Raw genomic sequence first — 10,851 nt, forward strand, 5'->3', positions numbered from 1 at the left:
ATTCCGTCCATCCGAAACTAAACGCTTTTACATCTTTTGCTCAAATTCTTTATAATTGTATTTTGTATAATTAAAAAATCGCTACTATTCACTTGATTAATCGTAAACTGAATTTCTACTGAATTTCTTGTCCATTTCCGTCGATCGTGGATGAAAAGAGCGAGTAAATCGTATTATTACAACGTTTAAAATCTAAAAATCGATTTATTCGTTTCTTAAATATCGTTCACGATGAGATTGAATTTTCTACATGGCGTAGCGCATCGATCGTTAATGCAATACATATGCAACGAAGAAATGAAAGACCGATACGGAAACGGAGAGATTTGCCGGGAAGTAAATATCGGAGAGTACAGCATTGTTCGATCCGACTCGATTCTTTCCATATCGAAGGTGCGTGTACTTTAGTAACGAGGAACGAGAAGTTGGCGTGGGCGTGGAAGTGCACCATCCCACGGAAACCAATTCCCGTTGTTTGCTCAACGCGGTGTATACGCGCCTCGTTTGCGATTCTCCCCTTGTTCCGAAGCCAAGGAATTTTCGTCGAGGCAGGCGGTTGAAATACGCGATGGATAAATTTTCCCTTACCGTTAACCGTCAAACCAAATGATATTTCTAGAAATATTTAACTAAAATCTACGTACGGTATCGTTAATTCGAAGAACGATTCCAATCCATTCTTTTAAAATATCTCTTTTTCATTTTTGATTTATTACAATTTTGATACGATCGCGAACGAGAACATTACGTCTCTAATAACGTAGAATTAGAAGGAAGGACATGGAACATAGACGATTGTGGAAGTCGTATAGCGAGCTTGTTCGCCTGGTTATTTCCTTTCGATGTACCGCTACACCGGATGAACAAAACCTAGAAGAGATTTCTATCTATATACTACGGCAACGAAGACGCGCGGCAACGAACGCGCGGACATCGTTAATTATTTCATCAATCGCACGCCATCGATATCCTTTAGCAATTTCACGCTGAACGTGTATCGCGTATCATGGGAAGAATTATCGCGGATTTAAAAGTATTCCTTAATTGTCAGCTGCCAGTATTCTCTTCGTTGCCCACGAGGTTTAATTAGCGGTATGGGATGTGGGAATCTATTAGGAAACCGCTTTCGGCCAATCGTCGTATCGTACGAAATGATTACCCTCCAGTTAAGGACACGAATAAACATTCACAGCGTATAAATTTCTTCTATCCTATTTCGATCTATTCCCTCGTATTTACATTTTTCTTTTTTCTTTATTTATTCTTGCTGATTCACTCACGCATCTTTTACGTATTTAGTTTTTCATTTATTTATATTTGTTGCTTACATTTTTATTCTTTGTTTTATATACATATACATATTTCGTCTACACGTATTTTCGTTCGCATCGTATTTACCAATTTGCACATTATCTATTTTTTTATTAGCTCAATAAAATTATACGAATTTGAAAACAATTTTGCAAACACAGTGATTAGTTAAACGTTGGAAAAATTAATCCTTACTATTACTTGTCAAAGATATCAAAGATAAGATCGTATTATAACGCAATATACGTATATATATATATATATATATATATATATACGTATATATATATATCGAAATAATCGAGCATTTGATCGAATTTCATTCAGATAAATTCTATCCTACTGTTATTCGTTTTTCGAATAAGACGAATAAATGTTCGCAACAATTAAAAAAAAAAATTCAGTTCGATTTTGAAAAATATATCGAGATGGAGAAAAGCGAGAGAATGCTGCGAAGATGGAAGGTGACCGTTCGCCTTTGGGGATAATTTTCATCCGAGGTCGCGAACGCGCGCGCGATGCTACGCGCGGTCGAAACGGCTAAGGAGCACGCATACCGAGTCGCTCGCGTTCGCACGACCCGCGTTCCTAGAACAAACCCCAGTTATGGGTTTCTGTAAACTCGAACAGGTAATTCCATTAGCGAGCCGCGGGTGGGTGTGTTTGCGGCTGTATGCGCATGTGTAGAAGAGAAGAGGCATCGTTTTACAGTTAACTCGAGGAAAAGCAACGCGATCCTTGGAGAATCAGTTCGACTGATAAATTACGCGCATCGCGACAATTAACGCGATCGTGGCTCCGATCATTTTCCATTTATCGCTCCATTATTTTATATTCGAACGAGTTTTTAAATTGGCGATCGCAATCCCTCTAACGTAAGGTAAAACGGTATGGAAAGTGGTACGGCGCGATAAAGGCTTTCGTAGATGATACGAAAATTTTCATGACCGAGCGTATATATCGCCAACGATAAATCTCACGTTCGCGCGATACATTGGTTAGCCTTGGTGTCGGGCTACCGTATAAAGATGCTACGTTTAATGCCACGATATACGTGTCGCGATAAAACTCTATAAAACGGATGATTTAACTTGCACCTCTCCAACGATACGAGACAATTCGATCCACTCTTGTCTCATTTCGCCGCTGCTACTTACTCGCTTCGAATACTTTGTCAGAGGACAATCGTATCGCGCGGCGGTCGGCTGACATTTCTGTCGAATTGCGAAATTGCCATCGGCTCCTTATTGTTCCCCGGTTACGGTCTGGTAGGGAGATGACCGGTTCACCGTCGCCTTCGCCAACCGGAGTTCTGACCCAACGCGATCGTCCTTGATCCGAATTTTAACTCTAATCGCGAACGGCAAAGAAGTAGAAGAATTCTCGACAATTCTCATCGTATTTCGCGTCCACTTTCCCCACACGATCCCTCGTTCTATGCTCGTTTCTTAGGCGCTGACCGAAACGATCCCTCGATTATCGCGAGAAATGCCGTTACGACGATAATCGCGATCGTGATCGACTCGCCTTTATGCCGTCTCATCCATCGCCTTTCTTTCTTCCCGTTAACGATTTCGTCCACCGTTATTTTTGCCCGCGCCCGCGCGCTTCCTTCCAATAACCCTCCCTCTCGGTGGGAATCGCCGAAATTGCTTCACGGCACGAAGGGACGAAAGCGATTATTGTACGCGATTGGCTATAATTAGAGCGTGGGTTCCGTACAATTTCGCCGAGGTAATACGTCTCTTTCCGATCCTGCGCATCCGATTACACGGCAAATCTTGGTCGTGGTTAAATCGTGTTTAACCGAGTACGGGTCACGAGAATACGCGTAACTAGAGAAGAATACGTAATTAGAAACCATCGCACAGGTGGGATTAATCGATAATTACAACAAGTGTAAATATTTTTTCTAGCCGCTATACACGTCGGAAGGAAGGAAAAATTCGTTACGTTGCACGTTCGCGTTACACAGTTTGCGTCGTCGAGCACGGGATCGTAAATCGACGGCAGACGAAGGGGGAAACGGGGGAAAAGAAGGGAGATCGGGATCGGGTGAAAAATCGGGAATTGGAAGCGCGATCTCGGAATCGGGAATCGTTAACACCGTTCGGTTCGACGTTGGCCGATTCCGAAAGGAACAGCCGTGGTTCTAGGTTGAAAAGCGAACGACACGCCTTGAAAACGACATTCGAACCATGCAAATCGTCGTGATGGCCTCTAAGATCCGCGCGGCATCGGGGTCGTGCGAACCGTAAACTCCGATACGGACGTAAAGTATAATACTGGTGCTTTTCGAGTAGGTTTAAAAGACGTGGTGGCGGCCGACTGACGAAGGAACGGGTCAACCTTTCCGATCTGCGAATCGACACGACTCGTAAAACTCGTTCGAGCGGCGTGAACGCCATACCACGAGAGCGGCTCCAATCCCGTGCGGACCGTAAATCCTAATACCGGTGGGGGAGGAGGGAGGCGCGAGGGGAGGGCGACCAAACAGCCCGTCGAGGTCGTCGTAGGTGGCGAGACCATTTCTTTGTCAGCTCTTCCGACCGCGCTCCACCGTGCCCGTTTAAACCCCTCTTCTTCCGCCATGCGGCGGCGCGCCGTTTCTTCTTCTTCTTCTGCTGCTCTCCGCCAGATCGCCTTTCATTTGCCAAACATCAATCTTCGTAATTTATTGCCGGTCGCCATCCTCCGATCCCGCAACGCGAGAACGCGATTCTTTTGCGGACAACGACGACTCGTACAACCTTTCCGCGCTTTTAACTCTCCAACTTTCCGATCAAAAATTCCAAAAAAGTTTCTCCTCTAAATATCTCTCGCCTTTATTCTTTTCCTTTTTTCTTCTCCTTTTTCTTCTCTCTTTTCCTTTCTTCGATTCGAACGTTACGAAATTTACGTTCGCGATGTATCGGTCAAGCAAATTTATTCACAATTGCCACAACTGTATTTTCGTCCAAGATTCTCCAAGTGTCGTCATCACCTTTGAACTCGCTCTTTCGCACAACGTAGTGACGAATCGTAGAGAGACTTTCTTAAAAATGACAAACGAGTTCCTCGAAAGTTGCGTTTTAATCTTGCCTTTTAAAACGTTGATAATTTTAACGAGAGTCGACTACCATTCGAGAAATCCATTCGAAACGAGCTGATCGATCTTTTTCGCGAATTTCTCCTCTCGTAATATTTCCGAGAGGCGAAAACGAATCTTTTCTCCTCGATCGACCGGTATCGGCCGCAGGATCGTTTCCGCTTCGAATCATAGGAATTTCGAGGACCGAAGAATATACGATTGCCGGTTACCAGGTGGTCCCGAGGAATGACGCCTCGACCTTACGTTCGAAGGATCCAACCGGAGTTAGACCTTACCGCGTCTCGACTTACCTCCCATACATCTGGTTGGCCCCTGAATACCCGCGGTGTTTGATCGAAAAGCATGCAACTTCAAAAAAAAAAAAAAGAAAACCTGCACGGTCGATCGTTAAGGCTCGTTAAGTCACGTGGAAGCTCGGTGTCGAGTTTCGAAAATGTTGTACAGGTGGTCCGCGTGCCCGTCCGCGTCTTGTCTCGTATCTTGGTAAAAATTGTTGAGGAATACTCGAACAATACCACGGTCTTTGTTCGCAACGATAAATTTGCCAATCGTCGTCTGAGCTCATCAACGCGAGAACGGTTCTTCCCTTTCTTCTTCGTTGTTGCGCTACTCTCGCATCTCGAACCGTACCATCGTATGCCTTGAAATCTTTCGTATCGCTGTCGAATAAACGAGAATAAAATATCTCTTTATATTTTCGTCTTGCTCCTCCAATCCTCTCCATGTCTCTCTTTCGTGCCCAACCATCTATCTCGATATCGAACCGTGTCCTCGGCCAGGCGAGCGTCACGATTCGATCCGGAATTCTTCCCCGAGGAGAAACTTCCGGATTCATCACGATGACTCGAGCTTTCGCTTTCTCCGTTTCTTTCCTCCCAGATCTCGAGTCCCATATCTCAGGTATAGACTCGAAGGGTTTCTCCTAGATTTGTCTCTTGTTCACGTTGCGCCGTCTCACTCTTGCGAACGAAACGATAATCGTTGGAGACTGACAATTGTCCAGTGTGGAAAGATATGGGTCACGTTAGAAGATCGTGACGATCGTTCGAAAAGCTAATTGGGTGGAAACGAGGTACGAGAGATTCGAAATAGATATCTTTTTCGAATCTTGGTCGCACGCATCTTCCTCGCAACTCGCTCGCTACTCGACCGTTTGCACCGTTACCTAACCTCTCCGCCATTGGGATAAACGCGTATCCAGTCACGCACGCGTCTTCTCTCGACGAGTCTCTCTCCTCGAACAACAGCCTCTATTATGACTTACCTCGAATCTTGCGCGCGAGTTCCAATAATCGAATCCGTTTATCGGAAGAGAAATAGCCGTCGTCGCTTCATTCGATCGAACGTTATCGCCTCGACGAGCTACCTCCGTCGTTTATTGGGCCAATTTGTAAGGCCTCCGTATGACTATGTATTCGATAATGACGCGTTGTTGTCGCGGAATTTTCCCGTTTTTTCCGAAACGAAACGTTCGCGTTCATCCAACGGGCGATCCATCGTCTCAATAAGGGAAGAGATATGAGAGAAAAGAGGAAAGACGTTGGTCGAACCGGTAACATCGACCAAACGGTGGCAAAGGTATCGATCGGCCCCGGTACCTGGAACGATAACCTTTGCCACTCGCGCGACTTTACGCGGATTATACGGGTATCACGAATATGCAATAGCTCGTGTGCATAATTACGCCAACGACAACGGCATTTCGAGTCTCGACACGGCGTTCGATCGACAGGCTATAGAGTACGTCTGGCTTTGAGAGGACAATGGGACGGTGGGACCACGAGTTGCGTAACGAGCAACTTGCCTCTAGAATTATACAATTAACGCGTAACTGCTCGATCGATCTTCTTGGCATCTCGATTGGCGGGTACACGTTTTATCCACTCGTGACACGACTACCGTTTTCCGACTAGCCACACAGACCGAGTCTATTTAACGTTTGCGTGGATAAACGTGTACGACCACCACTCTAGAAACTATGAAGAAAAGTCTGTTCGAAAGTCGGGACGTGGCACGGGATCCGTGAATCGAGCGAACTGGTCTCGATCCTAATGCATTTTTCATCGAGATCGATAAAATTGGCTGCAGAAAACTCGACCGTAACAATGTTCGAGAAGAATCGTAATTCACAGCGAAAATAGCCGGGGATCGATTCGTTCGTACCTCGCACGGGCCAGGATCGAATCGCGAATCGTACGATTGCTTATTTTTCTTTTTAAAAACGCATCGTTACGATCTAGGAAGATACAATTTCCGTTCTCGATTTTCGATTATTAGACACCTATTCGATCGAGAGACCTATTGGAACGCTGGAACGGTGACGTTGTTCGAGATAATTAACCGTTCGAGTACTATCGAATTTGATCGAGGCAGTAGGTGAAAGTATCGTTTATAAAGCGGGATGATGATCTATCCATAGTTTGATAATTGCATCAATGATTCTATCGTAGATAGACGAGTGATCCGATAGACTGTGATTTTTTTATCGAATCTTATCTTCATCCATCGTGCGGCTCCAGACCGATTCACGAGCTAATTAGGCGGTCACCGAGAGTCCCTTCATTTCACGCTCGTAAAGCGACATTTCTCGTTAGTCACGTAGCCGATTAAACGATCATGTTGCGCTAACTAGATATTGTTACATGGTCTAATTAAAGTTGTAATTGCGAATGTGATTTATCGACGATTCTTCCGTCCTTTAAATCGTTAAAAAACAAACCTATGAACCGATATACGAAACCTGTGCCTATTTTTACAAAGATACCGAACGTGTATTTCAAAAGATAATGCGCTCTCTCGCATTTATCGTATGTAAAAAAATTTTTCTCTTAAAAATTCGTATTCTCAACTGACAATTTAACCGCATCGTTAAACGCCCTTTTTCTCCGTCGTTTCTCCTATACATTTCTGCTATAACTGTATGGCGCATTTGCTTTACCTTAAAATTGGGCATCTTACCTTTCGCATTCACACGTTTCAAAATTGTACAAACGTTATTGCCTTATTGGTTATTGGCAGATTTACCAGTAGCAGCCCATCGTTTACGAACGCAAAAAGAATCCGGTTTTTCTTTCCGACTAATCTAACCTAGCAGAACGATTCATCGTCTGCAGATTTCCGTCGGCCTACGCTTATAAATGGATGGATCAAATCCGTTCCTGCTTCCCCAATATGTATCTCGTCGTGTCGCGATTCATCGTTGGCTCGGACGATTGCGAAACTAATCTTTGTGCCGCGAGATTTGCCGCAACTGAGGATGGTGCCACTGAGGTAAACTCTTGGAAATCGTCTCGAAGCAAAATCTCGTCCAATCCGTGGATGATTCGCCGTTTTGGATCACGCTAGGCACCGTGTTCGAGAAATGCAATTATATTTTCGCGCTTATATTTTCGAAGAGACGTTCTTTTCTCTCTTTTTCGTTTCTTTTCGTGCCTCCTTCTCTCCTCGAGTGGTAACGGTAAGCGGCGGGATTTACGAGCTGCGGCGCATCGCGATGGCTTTCGTGGAAATCGCGGGAATCGTCAAGTTTCGTGAAGTTTTTGCGAGGTCTGCTCGCTCTCGAAGACCGCGTAACGATCCCACCGATAGGGATAAACGTTAATTAGCCGCGAGTCTTCTCGTTCGAAGCAGCCGTGCAATTATCCCGAACGTGTAATGGATGTGTAAGCGTTGCCTCGCGTTGTCGATAACGTCGTCAATTGATAAACCGTGACGCGCGAAGTCTCTCTGTCGGAAAGCGGACAAAAGTCGCAAGAAACTGGTAACAATTTGTTGATTGCCGGCTGTACAGCTAATCTCTTGTGTCGTACAAATTTATTGTTGCTCGATGAATCATCCGGTAAATAATCGCGAAGATTGATTTTAATATTTTTTGGGAATGATAAAAATACGGTTTTTTTTAAAATACGTTTATGCAAAAAAAAATCCAAATAAAATCCTATCGTGTTCGATCAACACTATGAAAAATTACTCGTAAATGATTTTAACATTCTTATATTATTCTCAAAATATCAAAGTTAAAATTGTTATTCTTTTTTTTTATCTTCGTATCGAATAAAATGTCCTCAAACTTACTCTCCGATATTCGTATATTCGATTCGATCCCTATAATAAATAATAAAACAATCGTAACGCGTAATTATTCGCTTAAGATTACATCTCGATCATTATTTTCACAAAAACCGATCGCGATTTTATTCCTGCTCGTGCGCGTCGATCTTTTTTTCTTTCTTTTTTTTTCACAAACTGTTTTTCACAAATCTCTTCGAAATTCGAAGATGCGTTCACGAGAAATGTTAGGAGTTTTTTCGAGCGAGAATAATGTCTTTATAACAGAAGAAAGACCCCAAAGGTTGGTAGATTATCTACGGGTTAAGGTGACCGTACGGTACTCGCTTTTAAAAAGTATACTGACCCAGTAACACGTGGGAACATTTAGATACACACGAGCACGATTTTATTCACGGATGCATCTAACGTTTCTTTGTCTCGTCGTGGGCCATCGTGACATACGGCGTGTCGTAATGATTTTCAACGTTTCTCACACCGATCGCGATACAATTTTCATATACGAGCAGATGCTTTTTTTCCTCCCGTGTTCCTCTCGTGTTAACGTAAAAAATAGCGCCCATCTTTTGTCATCCTTATGGTAAAGAACAATCGCGAAAGAGGAAGAAGCACAACCGCTCTCTTTCAATTCAATCTCCACTATTTTTAACTCTTCGAATAACGCGATGAAATTACGAAAAATTTCGAAACTAATTATTTTTTCGTTTAGTTATGAAAATTATTAAAAATTTTGACATCAGACGCGTGAAATATATCTTTTAACTTTTCATGGCCGATCAATGCTCACAATATAATAAGATTTGCATCTCGTAATAAAAAATAATGAAACTTAATGTGGCAAAATTTCTCGGAAAATATTAGATTTATTTTTACTCGATTTATTAAAGTTAACGTTGAGATAAAATTTCAGATATCACGAAATATTCTTATATTCTTTTTTAAATCTTCGAAATCTTTACACGAAGAACTTCTATCTACGCGTGAATCACGTATCTCTTTTTTATTCGTGTAAATTAATAATTAAATTAATAGGGCATATTCGTCACAATTTTTCAAATTACTCGAATTTAATATCAAAGTGCGAGCGACGGTGCGTGAGAAACGAAAACTTCTACGAAAGACACGGTAAACGAAATGTAACGAACAGCGGTATAGCGTCGGTCGCCAGTTTAGCGTGCTTATCACAATGACGTGATCTCCGTAAAATTAACACCGAGCTAATTAAAGAGAAAGATTTCTCGCGAGAACCGCACGAGAAATATTTAATCCCCGTGTTATTTGTCGTTCAATTATCTACTCGAGAAATTCCACAAGTTCGACAAACGGAGTATTGCCGTGATAAATGAAAAAATTTCTAATATTGTCCATGTTGATATACACATATTAGTACACTTATAAGGTATGTTTTATCAAGGCTGAAATCACTAACCCGTTAAGGTTGAAAAATAAAAAAGCTTTTATTCGTAAAAAACAAATAGAAGCATAAACTTGTTCTATGAATCATCTAATTGTTCGTAACCACAAGCTTTTCATTCGCTCTTTTCCAACCGAATAGCGTTCTCGAGAAGTCGAGAATATCGACGAATTTATCATCGAGAACATTGTCAGAACGGGATCCGTATCTGATCGAAAGGATTCGCAAACATTCTTTTATTTATAATAAAACACCCTCTCGAAATGCAGTATCGTTAACTTAAACTGTAACCACGTAAGACAATAAACAAATTGAAAATTCGGGAATACGTTGTGTGTCATCTTGTCTCTCGATACGCGGAATACTTTTATTTCAAGTAGCCAGATAATCTAATCCAACTTGGAAACGAAAAAAATAAATAGCGTAAATAAAAGAGAAGAGAATTTTTGTCGTGAAAAAGTTATTTTTTTTCTCAAAAATCTTCGTTACGATAAATCCTATTCCTCTCTACCTCCGTCCTCCGATCTCGACAACGATTTGACCTTGGAGGCCAGCGAGAGCATAAGTACACGTCCACGATGCCCGATGGAGACCCGCATTTCCGGCTCCTTCGCTGACCTCACGGAAAAAGGAGACGGTGTTCGTCCTCGGCGCTACGTGTCGATTTACGACGCGACCACGTTCCATATTCTCGTTTCCGCGTGTGATGACAGGCCTCGTTCTTTCGCCCGAAGGAATTCGCTGAACGGTAGATTGTATGAACGGGATATACCGTGTTCGAATAATGGCACAGAGGAATGATATATCTTGTCGAAAAATCGCAAAGTCGAATTAAAGAATGAAGCGCGAAGAATCTTCGTTCGATGTTGCCTCAACGATTACGTCTCAAAATTGGAGAAGAGAGAAGATGTCGACATTAGGAAATATAGATTCGATTACAGAACGATTGATAAGAAATCGAATATCG

At 42.6% G+C, this 10,851-nt stretch overlaps 2 protein-coding genes across 5 annotated transcripts in view; one reads left to right on the forward strand and one right to left on the reverse strand.

The window, feature by feature from the left end:
• Positions 1-10,851, reverse strand: part of LOC107999327 (TSC22 domain family protein 1-like) — a 266,961-nt gene that overhangs the window by 253,214 nt on the left and 2,896 nt on the right. The gene's annotated exons all lie outside the window — the stretch shown is intronic.
• Positions 1-10,851, forward strand: part of LOC108001537 (nuclear receptor coactivator 6) — a 170,578-nt gene that overhangs the window by 71,842 nt on the left and 87,885 nt on the right. The window lies entirely within an intron of this gene.

Source organism: Apis cerana, linkage group LG7, assembly GCF_029169275.1.
Source record: "Apis cerana isolate GH-2021 linkage group LG7, AcerK_1.0, whole genome shotgun sequence".
NCBI lineage: Eukaryota > Metazoa > Arthropoda > Insecta > Hymenoptera > Apidae > Apis > Apis cerana.